We start from the raw sequence: 16323 nt of genomic DNA, 5'->3' as shown, positions 1-16323 counted from the left end.
TTTTTTTTATTATTTTTATTTTAATTTTACTGAAGAAAAAGTACAAAATGAACTTCTACATAAATTAGATTCTGTCCAGAAGGTGCTATTCACTGACCCCATTGATGCCTTGGAACTAAGACAAATTGACCTGCCAGTGGCGCTTTAGGGTGGCTCTTTAGAACTAACACAAACAACACTGATATATGAACAGTTTGGGTCTATAAACTGTCAGCTGGACCTCACTGTTGATTTGTGTCTGTGTCCAGATCCACCCAGGCCGGGCACTGGGCAGTAATCTGCAGTGGGTGGCATAATTACATGGCCGTTACAGGACGCCTTTTGTTCAGAGTTGGCTAATGGTGCCTGTGCCTACAGTGCTGTTCTGGCTGAAGAGCATCCACTTCATTCTGAAACGTCTCCTTTGTGCTACATCTGAAAAGCTCTCACGCACTGAACTCACTCAATCATCGTCTGGCAACAATGTGGAGCTCCAGGTTCAGGCTGTAAACGAAAATGGATCAGTTTGAGCATGTGCCATATTAGTCCGGTGAGCCGTGAGGAGATTAGGAAGGAGCAGGATTGATGATGCAAACGGCAGTGGATTATTTCAATTCATTTACCATGTTCGATTCACCTCACTGCTTTACTGCTTCATTTAGAATTCACAGGTAACCGTCCAATACATCATTACACCTTTAATTCAGTTACTGCTCAGGACAAGACAGGCAAGGTTAGCCCTTTCAGATTCAAAGTATTGCAATTGAAATGAAACCTTGTATCTCAGAAAACCAACTACAGCATTGTTGGTTCCTTACTCTGGGATTTTCCACACAGAAGCTGGTGTTTTCAAATTAATTCTAAATGTGAAAAAGGAGAGAGTGAATCTGTGGTTCCAGCTGTAGTGGATGAAGCAGTAGGGCTAGTGAAGCATGATGGTTGGAATTGCAGGGGATGAAATGATGGGCTTGTGCAGCCTGATTGTTGTAGTTGTAGTGAATTAAATTTTGAGCTTGTGAAGCCTGATGGTTGTAGCTGAAGTGGATGAAACAATGGGTGTGTGCAGCCTGATGGTTGTAGCTGAAGTGGATGAAATGATGAGCTAAGCTCAGTGTTGTGTTAATCCCTTGCTTAGAGACAATTGCAGACTGTTGCTGAGGCAGGGGAGATACCATGAGAAGTGTGTGTGTGTGTGACATCATTTTATGGGGATACTTCACATTCTTTCAGACACATCACATGTAGTTGTCTTCTCATAGTAAAAGGATGGTAGTTTTCAGATCTTAAAGAGACAACAGAGCTTCATTTTCCCAGTCTTGAATCCGAAAGCTTTAAATGAGATGATCTATTCGGGACAGTTTTTGAATGGTTGTTTATGAGTCCCATTTTCTCTGTTAGTTTTAATCATTGTTATCATTTTAAATATTCGAGATTGGGTTTGGAGGCTGGGTTATGTCAGGAATCATTTGCTGATTTAAAACTTTCTGCAGTAATCTACAAGAATAAATACTGCTGAATACTGGATTATATAACGCCTTTGTAGGGCGGCACGGTGGCGCAGCAGGAAGTGTCGCAGTCACACAGCTCCAGGGGCCTGGAGGTTGTGGGTTTGATTCCTGCTCCGGGTGACTGTCTGTGAGGACAGTCCAAAAACACACGTTGGTAGGTGGATTGGCGACTCAAAAGTGTCCGTAGGTGTGAGTGAATGTGTGTGTGTCTGTGTTGCCCCGTGAAGGACTGGCGCCCCCTCCAGGGTGTATTCCCGCCTTGTGCCAAATGATTCCAGGTAGACTCTGGACCCACCGCGACCCTGAACTGTAACCCTGTTACAGATAATGAATGAATGAATGACGCCGTTGTGATCAGCTGAAGTCACTGCATTTCTAAAGGTCAATCATGGTCAAAAGTAGCAACTCCTTTCTTCAAGCCACTCTTTTGAAAGTCTCTTTTTCCTGAGGTTAACTGATATTACTGAGGTTAATCCTGATTATACTGATATTTATGAAGTAACCTATATAAACCTAATATCTGCTCTGAACACATGTGTGTTTAATTGTTGATGGTGGCAAGTCTAGTACTGGAGCATTCACACTTCTGCTTAGCAGTTTACTGTTACTATAATATTGCCAGCATTTTCAGCTGATGTTTACGTGAAGATTGTGTCCACTTGACTACTTGACCCTGCCTCTATTTCTGCTTTTGAATCATTACATTCAGTGCATCACTGTGTACTCTTTTAAATGCTTGACTGCATGGTTATTCAATTCTGATGCGGAGATGCACACAATGCATTATATGTGCCCTTTCATGGTTGATCAACTGCCTGGCCCAAAGTCCTGATGGTAATTAGTGGGATTAATCGTGCAAGGCCTGTGAGTGAAAGAGAGCGAGAGAGAGAGAGATGCACACACTACCTCTGTCTGTTTGCCTCGTCTCTCCTGCCGCGTTTTCCTGCACCGTGTTTTTTGATCAGGATTATAGTTGTGTTGTGATTGAATTTTTTGGTCAGGCTCTGGCTGAGGATTAAGGCTTGTGGCTGGGTTTTAGAGGTTAGGGTTAAGCACACAGCGAAGGAAATTGCTCTGCCTTTTCGGACAGTTTAATGCTGTCGTACAGTAGAGTGGTCAGAAGTTTTTTGAGTTCTCTTATTGGAACATTTTAAATACAGACCCTTTCACTAGCTCTGTGTAAAAATTTGATTTACGTGGGGGTCAGAGGTGTGGTGCTATAAACTAGAAAAGAACACTGTGTCTGGGTGAAACGTCTGAGAGGGGGAGGGAGAGAAAGAGAGAGAGAGAGTGCTGAAGATGTAACCCTTACAAATCTAGGGTTATTGTTTTGTCATCCATTAAATTGAGATTACATAATTATTCACAGTTATATAATGACTTCCATTCACACCCTGTTTACCTTCGGCATCCACAGATTTAACTCTTTTTTTTTTCATTGTTTGTTCGTTTGTTTTTATGATGAAACACCTTCATCTTTAAAGGGAAAGAGGGTTCCTGTAGAATGGGGAAAACGGACAGAGAAAGAAGGAAAGAGAGTGAGGGACGAGTTGAAAGGCTGACCGTGAGAAACATGGAGAGAGAGAGAGAGAGTGAGTGGACAAAAAAGTGTCTGTGAGAAAGAGTGAATGAGGGAGAGAAGATTATAATGAGGGAGAGGAAATGAAGAAAAAGGAAAGAGGATTGATGAGAGAACAATGTGAAAGATAGAAAGAGCTAAAGAGAGGGGAAACAGGAGAGAAGTCAAGAGAGAGGAAAAAGAAAAACATGGCAACGGAGAAAGAAAAAAACACGGTATAAGAGAGAGTGAGAGAACAAGAACAAGTTTAAGACTGGAGAAGAAAGTGAGAGAGGCTTAGAGCCACACGGTGAGCGTTGAAGTAAAAGAACATTGAGAGGAAAATCCTGTACTGTTTCTTTAAGAATGTTGAGTGAGGTGTGTTTGTGTGTGTGTATGTGAGAGAGAGAGAAGAGTGTGTGAGAAAGGGAGAGAGACAGAGAGAGAGAGGCCCTGAACAACAGTTTGAGTCCAGCCTCCGTCCCACTTTCTCCCACTCGTCCTTCTCTTTCGCACAAATACTCACACACACAGCTCCGCTGTGCTCAGTCAGTCACTGTGAAGTGGAGGCAGCAGCGCGACTCGTCTGGAGCTCATCCGCTTTTGCAGCTCTTCACTGCTGCCACGGCAACACACACACACACACACACTCTCTCTCTCTCACACTCACACAGCATGAGCCCACTCCACTTTCTCTGAACTCATGGAGCTGGACGACACACCGCGGCTGGATGGACATAATGGTGAGGGAGAATGTTATTCTTTTCTCAATGACTTTTAACTGAGCTCACAGACACACTGTTCAGCTCACATCTCCGTCCGCTTCTGGAAACGTCCTCTGGACTTTCTCTTCTCTTCAGAAGTGTTGAGAACCATACAGAGATGTACACTGGACTCTGTGTGTGTGTGTGTGTGTGTCTGTTAAAGAGATCAGTGCTGCTTACACTGCTACTTTTTATACTAGTACTTGGCTTCTTTTATCTTTCAAGAGAAAAACACCAGTTAGCAGAATGGAATGCCTGTAATTACATCCCAAACTATGTTGCCTTTGACTTTCCTCATAACACTGTCTGCCAGAAGTGTTCAGGACACGAGGGAAAGATGGGGAAGACTGCTGAGAATATTTTACAAATGTTTTCCGAAGCTACTGTTCCTTTAAGACTGGGCCAAAACTTTGACACGTTCTCACTGTTTAGTACATTTTACCAGAAATCTGTCTCCCGAGATGCTGGCCTAATTTTCCTCCTGCCAGAGCCTTTTTTTTCAGTCTGTCCTAACAACCTTTCTGCTGATTCTCATGTCTGTGTGAAAAGAAATGCAGAGTCAACAGCAATCTGTGATGTTAACCTGAATTTTCCTTCAGTGGAATGGAAGTTTGATGTAGCATGTAAATATTCTTAGAATTTCAAAGCACTCTCCAGTTTAGAGGCGCAAAATAATGCTGTCAATCCAACCATATTTATTTAAAGCCCTGTAAAGAACTTTTAACTTAATTACGTGAATGTTACATGCGTAAAGTGCATCCTCAAATTCATGCTGAAGTCATCTTTTTTTTTTTTTAACATTGAATTTTTTCACAGGAGGCGGCCTGTCAGAATATTCATTAACGTGTCCCAGGTTTAGAGCCCAGCACAGCAGCCTTTTTTAGGGGTAAAAGAGGTTTGAAAGTGGATTAAATGGATTGTATTAAAACATGTTATGACTGGACCTTTCTAAAAGAATCGTAGACGTTTATTAGACGTAGCCATACCACACCACTGTGCACTGAACCATACAGAAAGAACGGTTTGAATCTGGTAGTTGGCACTGGTGGTTCCTGTCTGTTTCCAGATCCCTCTTTGGCAGGCCACTGAGCAGTAATCTGTGTTTTTAATGGAATGTGTATTTCCTTCACAGATGTGACAGTTCGTCCACATCATTGTAAGCTGTAGCTGTGGGTGTAGAGTCTTTATAAAGCTGCAGTTAAATTAGCCATTTCAGTTTATATCACCTTGCTTCGGGAAGATAAGAGAGTTCAATTTGATGCGCTTTCGAAGCTAGTGAAATTGGTAATACTAAGCAGTCAAACACAAATATCATCAAAATTATACTGGGTGATTATTGTGCTATATATGGGGTTGGTGACCGTACGTAGACTGTTGTGTAGCTACCTTTTACGCATAGTAGCCAACATAGTGGTCAGCAAGATATCCTCCATGAATAATTCAATAAGCTTTATTGGCATGACCATGTTTACAAACAGGATGAATATGAATAATATAAATAAAACAGGGGCGGCACAGTGGTGCAGCAGGTAGTGTCGCAGTCACACAGCTCCAGGGCCTGGAGGTTGTGGGTTCGATTCCCGCTCCGGGTGACTGTCTGTGAGGAGTTGGTGTGTTCTCCCTGTGCCGCGTGGGTTTCCTCCGGGTGCTCCGGTTTCCTCCCACAGTCCAAAAACACACGTTGGTAGGTGGATTAGTGACTCAAAAGTGTCCGTAGGTGTGAGTGAATGTGTGTGTGTGTGTCTGTGTTGCCCTGTGAAGGACTGGCGCCCCCTCCAGGGTGTATTCCAGCCTTGCGCCCAATGATTCCATGTAGGCTCTGAACCCACCGCGATCCTGAATTGGATAAGCGCTTACAGATAATGAATGAATGAATAAAACAGGTTTAATCGAGTATAGTGCATTAGTTTTCTTATTTTTATGGAGTTATTTATTATTTGTTTTTTTGATAATACACACTGAAATCTTGAGGTCAAAAAGCATATTCCATTTTTGAAAAAAATGTAGATTCCCTCTGGAACTTTCACTTGCAAATGCTACTGTAACTAGGTCTTTAAAAGTGATTTCATGATCCTTGAAAATTAAGTGATATAACACTCCTTTTATCTGGTTTGAACGCATCAGCCCCTTTCTTTTAGGACCCTATGAATCATGGCAGCCCTTTGTGTTACCCAGTGACGCATGAGGGCTCGTGCTGGTGTGACGGTCATGAGGACAGAGTGACCAACACTGAGCCCACGGCTGGGCGTTGTAAGACATTGAAACACTTCAAAATGTCCTTGGCAGACGCACCCCCTTTAAAGTGACGGTTCAGTGAAAAATACATTGTACTATTCCACATGAGTTTTCCTCTTACTCCAAGTGTAGTCTATCGTTTGCTAAACTTTTGTGCTAGAGCTATAGCTTAGCTAATGTTGCTAAAAGTACTGGAAGCTTACAGCAACTCATTAGCCCTGTTTTAACGTCCTGCCCATATGAAACCCATAGGTTTCTCAAAACTGTTAAGGGAACGCTTACTTGCGTGAAAATATTGAAAGCTGAAATAAACACCTACATCTTCAGCACGCTACAGTTGTCCCTAGAGTGAGATTTTCCTCTTTCAAACCTGGGAAACCCCTGCTCTTAAAGAGATGGGTCCTTCTGAAAATTGTAAAACTGCTTTATGGAGATGAACCCTGTTGATTTATTTTTGTACGAGTTAGCATAAGCAGAACGAAGTGATATCGCTAAAACTACTACTAGGAAGCTCAGTATTATATTTCAGTATGTATAACTGTTTTAAATATTCTCAAATCAACTTTTCAAAGGAGAGAAAGACTTATTAATGTCACGTAAATGATTAGGCGTAGGAGAAGCTGCTAGCTAAGGTTAGCAAGATGGCTTCCGGTTTAGCTAGGTTTCTTAAATAAGTTTTTATGCTTTTCTCAGGATGTTTTTTAATTTACATTTTGGATGTACATTACATTTGGAGTTACACTAATGATTGTTTGATTGGCAGTGGTCACAGTCAGGAATAGTTGACACCACAGGGATTGAGAATGGATAAGTAATGTATTTCTATAAATATGTACTGTAGCAAAAGAATACTGAATACATAAAAACACAAAAGCTTAATAGCAGTTTACTCTGATAGATCTGATGAATGTGATGCTGGTCTACATCACTACAGTCAAGCTTTTGGACAGAACGCCAGTGTGTGTAATTTCAGATGGATTTATACATATGGAAAATTCATAATTTCACTTAGGTGCTACTATTTTTAGCTGTGGTGTGCCTTTGTCCATTTGCATACATAAAAGCATGCCATGCTGTTTTTAAATGGGTTATCAGGCCGTTTAAAAGCAGCAGGTTCAGGTTGTCATTGCCATCATTTGCATGAGCAGTAACAGCCTCACTCTCTTTTTGTTTTTTACTGAGGTTTTTTTGTCTGTCATGGCACAGGTGTTTATTGATGTTGGTCGCAGCGGTTAAAGCAGGGCAAAGCTTTCGAAATCAGACACAACGAGAGAAGCTCACGACTCGTTGGCTTTCTTTTTTTCATCCGCGTGCTTCATGAGGGGCACAAGATGCTGCCTGTGCTTCGAAACCAGCGTTTAAAAATGTTTTGGTTGAATGAATATTTAATGAAATGTGCTCTCCCTTTTTTTTTTTGCTAGAGATGTGTTGGCATTTAGTTCTCCACTGAGAGAGGACTCTGTGAACTGGAGTGAACGGCAGAGAACAGAGCTCACGCAGAAAACAAAACAGTCTTTACCAGTGCAAAGCCGAAACTTTTACAGGGAACTTTCTTGTTTTGTCTGCTCGATAGGGAGCCGCATGAGCCGCGAACCATTTGGTAATGATGAGATGTTGAAAGCGACTTGTTTTGCAGAATCTCCACAGAGGATTATAGGCCCAGACATGGAGCTTCATCTGGACAATCTAAGACAAGGCCATAATCCCGATGACATATCAAGATGAGCATAATCTTCTTTAATGTAATATTAGCACATACATTGCTAGTGTCTAGTGTCTGGCTCCTTATGCTTCTGTTTCTCTCCTCATATGGCGCTTAATGCCCCTTGAGTTGATCAAGGCATGAAGTGCCAGCTGCTTCTCAGTGTGAAAATCCAGTGTAGGCGTCTTATGATGTAACACTCTTTGCCTATATTCAATTCAAGTCAAGTCAAGTCAGTTCAATTATATAGAACCTTTAACAGGCATTGTCATAAAGCAGGTTTCCAGAAATGTCGCGAGTGTGACAGGAAGCTGAAAAAAATCCTTTTAGGCAATCTGTCCCCATGGTCTGTTATTAGCTCCAGTTATACAAGACCAAGCTTGTGTTTCTTTAAATTGGGAGAGACTTATAAAACAGAAACTGACATCCCCTATTACATTTTATAAATAGCATTATAGGAGTATGCTGCTACATACGTAATGCTCCCAACATAAAACACCTTCTAATATCCCTGGCGTTTTACATCTGTATGCTCTATAAAGAAGATTATTGAGCCCTTGTGTTGAGGCAACTTATATATAAATATGTAAATATTGCCAACTATTTCCGGCCACAGCAACTGACTGTCATAATGTGTAGCGATTTCAAACCAGAATGTACCAGGTGTTTCTAACAGAGAATAGAAGTAAAAGATGGATCACAAGTGGTCTATCAGGTCTGAGGAATAGATGGAAACATTCATTCATTCATTATCTGTAAGCGCTTATCCAATTCAGGGTCGCGGTGGGTCCAGAGCCTACGTGGAATCATTGGGCACAAGGCGGGAACACACCCTGGAGGGGGCGCCAGTCCTTCACAGGGCAACACAGACACACACACACACATTCACTCACTCACTCACTCACACCTACGGACACTTTTGAGTCGCCAATCTACCTACCAACGTGTGTTTTTGGACTGTGGGAGGAAACCGGAGCACCCGGAGGAAACCCACGCAGACACAGGGAGAACACACCACACTCCTCACAGACAGTCACCCGGAGCGGGAATCGAACCCACAACCTCCAGGCCCCTGGAGCTGTGTGACTGCGACACTACCTGCTGCCAGGTGGATCTTCTTAATCTATAAACCCAGAGTTCATCCTATAGTTATGACTTCTTCTTGTATGACATGAAAAGGTGGTCTCTGGAAGGGTGAATGGAGGTTACAGTACCTGTTTAGCTTGCTTTATTACTGTTTTCTGTTCAAGCCACATATATATATATATATTTATTTTTTTTACTCTAATAACTCTGGCAGTATTTTGGTGACTGAAAGTAAGTTATAGCTTCACTGGAGGGCTTTTAGAATGTAAACAGCACCCACACTGTCAGAAATGAAAAGAAGTATGGTTTTCAATCACAAGCATTTGGCAGTTTCCTTAAAATGTGGATCGGAATTATTTTCCAACTGCATTTCTTGAGAATCCCCCTGGCGCGCAAGTACATCATAAAGATAAAGCGTGAAAACGTGGCCAATGTACGGACTGTGAAGCCCTCACCCTTGTCACATCTCAGCACATAAATTAAACCCACAACTCTGTTTGACTAGAAAAAAAGTCACGTACTCAAGAATGCACAGGGCAGTTTTTAATTAGCTGTGGGCGGGTTTATGGTCAGCGACTCCCTGTTGTAGTTTTAAAGGGCAGCCAAGTGGAATGTATACATCCCTCTGTCTGAAAATGTGTCATCTTTGCATTTGTGTAGCTTTAGTGAATTAATGACTCTACAATTTATGGGAAGAGATGGAGAACAATGCTGCTTTCATCCAGGACCTACATTTTAGAGCAATACAATAGAGCTATTTACTGCAACAAGACAATTCAGAACCAGTAAAGATAATACCCTACATTCCTGCCTTTATACTGACCTGCATGAATGAATTGTGTTACTGTATCTTAACCCTATTTGGTACTGAAAGCTTCCAGATCCAAAGTGAGTTGTGTGTGTGTGTGTGTGTGTGTGGTGGGGGGTGGGGGTGGGGTATTACACTAGGCTGGTCGCCATATGCTGCACTTACAGCATTATTTCATTCACCACAGCTGTCTGATCTTGCTTTGTTTGTGGTATTGACCCTGTGAATGTTATTGTCTCCATTCCCCTCTCTGTGCGTTCCTGAAAGTTCTGCTGCATCACCATTGATTTCTAGAAACCAGCAGCCTGTATTTGTCAAAGAAAGTAAAACTAAAGTGGTTCAGTGAGCGGAGACTCATCACCTAGAGGATAAAGGTGGGATCATTCAGTCGAACCCCATGCTGAAGCCTTGTGTGTATTATCTCACTAACACCCAACTTCTGTGCTAAAGCTTGGGGGTCAAATTGGGGGCAATTTCCATGAGATTATGTATTTATTTTATTAACATTTTATCTCACTTTTGCCCAATTTATGACTTTTTTATTGTGAAAGACTTAAAAAAAATAATAATTAATAAGATTGCATCAAAATATCCAAAGGCATGTTGTTAATAGATTTTTTTAAGTTTGAAGACAATGTAGCTGAACAGAGGAACAAGCCTCACATGCCAGAGTCTAACAGCCATAATATGTTAAATTATATGTTATATTGTCTGGGTAACTGTCTGTGAGGAGTTTGGTGTGGTCCAAACTCCTCACAGTCCCACGGTCCAAAAAACATACTTTGGTAGATGAACCGGTGACTCAAGTGTCCATAGATATGAGTGTGTGTGAGTGTGTGTTGCCCTGTGAAGGACTGGCGCCCCCTCCAGGGTGTGTTCCTGCCTTGCGCCCAGTGATTCCAGGTAGGCTCCGGACCCACTGCGACCCTGAACTGGATAAGCGCTTACAGACAATGAATGATAGAATGTTATACATTTCCAGATTCTATGTGCTCAGATGAAATAGTCTGACATCCTTACAGAATGTTCCATCCATTCATTATCTGTAACCCTTATCCAATTCAGGGTCACGGTGGGTCCAGAGCCTACCTGGAATCATTGGGCGCAAGGTGGGAATACTCCCTGGAGGGGGCGCCAGTCCTTCACAGGGCAACACACACACACACACATTCACTCACACCTACGGTCACTTTTGAGTCGCTAATCCACCTACCAACGTGTGTTTTTTGGACTGTGGGAGGAAACCGGAGCACCCGGAGGAAACCCACGCAGACACAGGGAGAACACACCAACTCCTCATAGACAGTTACCCGGAGCAAGAATGGAACCCACAACCTACAGGTCCCTGGAGCTGTGTGACTGCGACACTACCTGCAGCGCCACCGTGCCACCCTTACAGAATGTCGTATTGGGGAAAACATCACTGATAACTGAAAAATATAATGTTTATAAATTATTCTAGACAGTGTGGGTGCTTCTTAGCGAACATAAAACAATTGTGTAGTTGGGTCTCTTCTGCAACTGTGCTGAGCTCCCAGAAGGTGAAAAGAATGAGAGTGTCTTCACAAGTTGTGGAGGTATCATGTCCTCTCAGCTTGGTGGCATCATGGGGTTGACGGAAACAGATGCAGGGGGTGTGATGTGCCATGACTTTAATCGGGGAGAATCATGCAACTGCTCAAGTTAAAGAACAGCCTATATTTGTTTCACTCAAGTAGATGTTGAAGTTCTGTTTTTCCACTTCTTCCATTGTTTAGATGCTTATGTCATTCTCATTTCTTGAAAAATGCTTACTGTGGCATCTTCCTTCACGCAGAAGGTCAGTGCCACGTAGGCCCTGCTGGACCAACTGGCCTGTGACATTTGAAGCTGGAATTTCTTTTGTGAGGGCCTCGGGTCCAGCTGCCCATCGCACGGAGAACCAGTTTGCTGACCTCATGTGCTGTACACAAGTGTCTTTGTGTGGGAAACAGCAGCTGTTTAAATCCCTAAGCTCAATCCTCTCTGTGTTCCAGGGACTTAGAACAGGATGTTTAGACTATTGCAGTTTGGCTGATCACGTTCACTGTGTACTCTTCCTCTGATCTCTTCATTGGACTCTTTATGAACGTTAAAGAGAAAAGATGGCTGTGGAAAGAAGTGCTGCTTATCACTCTGCACCCTGTGGACACTGCTGGCTGTTAACCTTTAGACATAGAGCACGTAACAGTCTTTATTACGGTATTGTTGTGTCTTATTCATTCATATTTATCACTTGGCAGTTGGAAATAAAGACCCAGTCTGCCACATTACAGTGGTCTGTGACAGTTTTATGACATGCCGTCTCAGTATTTTGTTGATTTTATGGGCTGAGGTGGATGTGTGTGGTCTTGATCTTGACCTGGCCTAAGCTCTTAGTCTCCAAGGCCCTGAATGGCTGAACCCTCCTCACTGTTGCTAGGAAGTGCGATGCCCAGGGCTTTTATCGCTGTGGAAACTCTTTCCTGGCTGTCAGCCCTCCTGCATTAGACTGATATATGGTTCTAATTCTCGCTCGTCATATGAAACAGATGTCACCTTCACTTGCTTCCAAGAGAGACTCTTGATGTTATTTGCAGTGTCAGGTTTTCACAGTGGAAATAATAGTATGATCATTTGGACACGACAAATGACAAACGGCATCGCTTGAGAATAAATCAAAGGCATATTACATGTCCTTGTAATGCAATATGACGTATGTATTACTAAGTCATGTAGGTGTGTATCATCTTAGCAATATGACTAAAAAAATGTAAGTGACCAACAAGTTGTTGTCAGTGATGGATTTTGACTATGTTCAGTTTAATATGTCAGCTGGAAAATAGCCAAAAGCATTTTAATAATGTCTGTCATTTCCACAAAACATCTGACAGTCCATCCAATCACATCCTGATTGGAGCGTGCAAGGCTGGTTTAAACAGTGCAGACTGTAGTGTAGGGCTGGGCAATCCATTGAAAATTAATCGAAATCGACATTCAGAACTTCTAATCTACATAATTTTCTCTATAACGATTATATCAGTTATTATTATTCTGTTATGTCCCCACATTGTGTTCATGTACTGTCCCTTTAAAACCACGCTATAAAGCTGTAGTCACACATGGAAGCTACCTAAACACAGAGGCCAAAAGAGCGACTCGAGCAGCTTGTACCAAAGAAAAACACAGCGTCTGTGGTTTGGACGTGTTGTGTTTTGACTATAATTAAGATGGCACTGAACCAAAAGAAGTCCAATATAAATAAACGCTGAGGAAAAAACAGCTTCAGCGACCAAAGCACAATCACACACCAAATATAAACAGTGCTCAAAAAACAAGAGAGGGACAAGCTCCCAGCAACATTAGAAAAAATATCCCAGCTTTAACACTGGAGAATATTTACAGTACAAGCCTCTTCACTGAACTATGAGGGTCATAAATACAAAAACAAAATAATCGTTCATTAATCGGAATCGTGGGTCGGCACGGTTGTGCAGCAGGTAGGTGTCGCAGTCACACAGCTCCAGGGACCTGGAGGTTGTGGGTTCGATTCACGCTCCGGGTGACTGTCTGTGAGGAGTTTGGTGTGTTCTCCCCGTGTCTGCGTGGGTTTCCTCCGGGTGCTCCGGTTTCCTCCTACAGTCCAAAAACACATGTTGGTAGGTGGATTGGCAACTCAAAAGTGTTCGTAGGTGTGAGTGTGTGAGTGAATGTGTGTGTCTGTGTTGCCCTGTGAAGGACTGGTGCCTCCTCCAGGGTGTGTTCCCGCATTGCGCCCAATGATTCCAGGTAGGCTCTGGACCCACCGCGACCCTGAACTGGATAAGGGTTACAGATAGTGAATGAATGAATGAATGAATAATCGGAATCGTGGTAAAACTTGCAACTAATCATGATATTAATTTGCGCTCATATCGCCCAGCACGACTGTAGTGTGTAAGGCTGGTTTAAACTGTGCTGACTGTAGCGTGTAAGGCTGGTTTAAACCGTGCTGACTGTAGCGTGTAAGGCTGGTTTAAACCGTGCTGACTGTAGCGTGTAAGGCTGGTTTAAACCGTGCTGACTGTAGTGTGTAAGGCTGGTTTAAACCGTGCTGACTGTAGTGTGTAAGGCTGGTTTAAACCGTGCTGACTGTAGTGTGTAAGGCTGGTTTAAACCGTGCTGACTGTAGTGTGTAAGGCTGGTTTAAACCGTGCTGACTGTAGTGTGTAAGGCTGGTTTTAAACCGTGCTGGCTGTAGTGTCTAAGGCTGGTTTAAACCGTGCTGGCTGTAGTGTCTAAGGCTGGTTTAAACCGTGCTGACTGTAGTGTGTAAGGCTGGTTTAAACCGTGCTGACTGTAGTGTGTAAGGCTGGTTTAAACCGTGCTGACTGTAGTGTGTAAGGCTGGTTTAAACCGTGCTGACTGTAGTGTGTAAGGCTGGTTTAAACCGTGCTGACTGTAGTGTGTAAGGCTGGTTTAAACCGTGCTGACTGTAGTGTGTAAGGCTGGTTTAAACCGTGCTGACTGTAGCGTGTAAGGCTGGTTTAAACCGTGCAGACTGTAGCGTGTAAGGCAGGTTTAAACCGTGCAGACTGTAGCGTGTAAGGCTGGTTTAAACCGTGCAGACTGTAGCGTGTAAGGCTGGTTTAAACCGTGTAGACTGTAGCGTGTAAGGCTGGTTTAAACCGTGCTGACTGTAGCGTGTAAGGCTGGTTTAAACCGTGCTGACTGTAGCGTGTAAGGCTGGTTTAAACCGTGCTGACTGTAGCGTGTAAGGCTGGTTTAAACCGTGCAGACTGTAGCGTGTAAGGCTGGTTTAAACCGTGCTGACTGTAGCGTGTAAGGCTGGTTTAAACCGAGCTGACTGTAGCGTGTAAGGCTGGTTTAAACCGTGCTGACTGTAGTGTGTAAGGCTGGTTTAAACCGAGCTGACTGTAGTGTGTAAGGCTGGTTTAAACCGTGCTGACTGTAGTGTGTAAGGCTGGTTTAAACCGTGCTGACTGTAGTGTGTAAGGCTGGTTTAAACCGTGCTGACTGTAGTGTGTAAGGCTGGTTTAAACCGTGCTGACTGTAGTGTGTAAGGCTGGTTTAAACCGTGCTTTGGTGGCTGTAATGCGGTGGTATAGGAGGCTCTTCCACATTGCTGCTGATTAAAGAGTGGGAGAACAGGCTGGGCCTCTTCTCACCACACTCCCCCAAACCTGTGCGCTGATTGGCTGAACACTACTCTGGAATTCAGGCTTCCAAGGGGCTTGTCCCTGCTCCCTCCCCAAAACAAAGAGAGAGAGAGAGAGAGAGAGAGAGAGAGAGAGAGAGAGAGTGAAAGAGTGAGTGAGAAGGCAGGGAATGAGAGGGAGAACAGTAGCTAGGCCTCCAAGCTGGTCATAAAAAGGGGAAAAAAATTACCACTGTCCCCTCTTGTCTTCCACCCACCCCTGTTCTTTTCTTTCCAAATAAGTGTGTGTGTGGGGAGGGTGGGGAATGGCAGCCCACAGGCCAGAGCGGAGGGCACACTCTGGGGGCTGTTTGTGGTGAACTCTGGCTGTAAGGACACAGGGAACAGCGTGGTGGTAGTAGAAGGAAACGTATGTTTGTTTCCTAATTGAGCGGGACTGTGTTTTTTTTTGTTTTTTTTTTGTATTGAGAAATGAATAAGCACAGATGTGCTGTTGCTGTATCTGTGCGTCCTGCTTTGTGTCTTCCAGCCTTTGGGGTCAAGTGCTTTCCCTGCAGGATGGCCTGGCTTTTTAACAGTTGCTGTGTCTGGGGTGGCATTGGAGGCTTGGTCCTGCTGCTGAAAGCTCAGGTGAGCTGCTGTGGATAATCTGAAGTTGTTAATTTGGGGATGTAATGTGACTAATTATATCTATAGGATTCAATTTACACTCATCCAACAGGTTTCCTACCCTCCTCCAAAAGTTACATAGTGCAGTTTCTGCAGTGATCAAGCCAGTATAACAATGACAGAGGCTCTTTTCGTTGTATTACAAGTCAGTGAAGCATCACAATGATTCTGAAGCTGTAATTTTAAGGACAAAATACTACCTAGTGTTGCTTTAATGACGTATACAATGAATTAAGCAAATTAAAGCAGAGAACACATTTGTTTGTGTAGCTTCTATAGAACAAGCTGTTCTTTTTAAATTATGAATGAATAGTTTAATGCTTTTATCCAGCAATGAGATCAGGTGTTATTGTTGCTACAGAAGAGTCACTCCTACTCATTCTAAAGGTACTGAATGTTTCTCCATCTCTCCAGGGAACGCAGTTCCAGTGTTCCACAGCCCAAGTCTGGGGGGCTTTACACCCCTCTTGCTGAGGCTTGGCATTGAGCATGGTGACTTTCTGATTGTGAATGTTTTCAACTGAAAGGAGCCATTATTGTTCTATAATATGTTTAATGAGAGCATTTGTGGACTGCAGCTTCTTCCAGCAGTCAGAGAACATACTGCACGCTTGTAATCCATCTCGAGGAGTCGCATTCCAACTCTTTGAAACAAGCCGCAGAAATGTGCTGGAGCATTAGCTGGCTGTAAATTGGTGGGGGGAAGCATGGGAGAAGCATATTCTCCTGGCTACAGAGCTCTGGCTCTGAAACTGTGCGTATTAGGCCTTTCAGTAATTAAGATTTTATGATTTAGATGTTTTTGCGTTGGCTGCTGAATAAATTGTTCCTGTAGGGCAGCTGTGGTACTTGTTTCACT

The 16323-nt window shown here is 43.1% G+C and overlaps 1 protein-coding gene across 3 annotated transcripts in view; it reads left to right on the top strand.

Annotated features, from left to right (window-relative positions):
• dab2ipa (DAB2 interacting protein a) overlaps positions 1-16323 on the top strand; it is a 135499-nt gene that overhangs the window by 8984 nt on the left and 110192 nt on the right. The window contains exon 1 of one of the 3 annotated variants that reach the window (XM_066643525.1): positions 3769-3788. The exons of the other annotated variants lie outside the window; for them this stretch is intronic. The gene's annotated coding sequence lies outside the window, so the exon portion shown is untranslated. Of the gene's footprint in view, positions 1-3768; positions 3789-16323 lie in introns of those variants that run through there. 3 annotated transcript variants of the gene reach the window in all.

The sequence above is a fragment of the Hoplias malabaricus genome, chromosome 14, assembly GCF_029633855.1.
Source record: "Hoplias malabaricus isolate fHopMal1 chromosome 14, fHopMal1.hap1, whole genome shotgun sequence".
In the NCBI taxonomy this organism is placed as follows: domain Eukaryota; kingdom Metazoa; phylum Chordata; class Actinopteri; order Characiformes; family Erythrinidae; genus Hoplias; species Hoplias malabaricus.
This window is presented reverse-complemented; position numbering and strand designations above follow the sequence as displayed.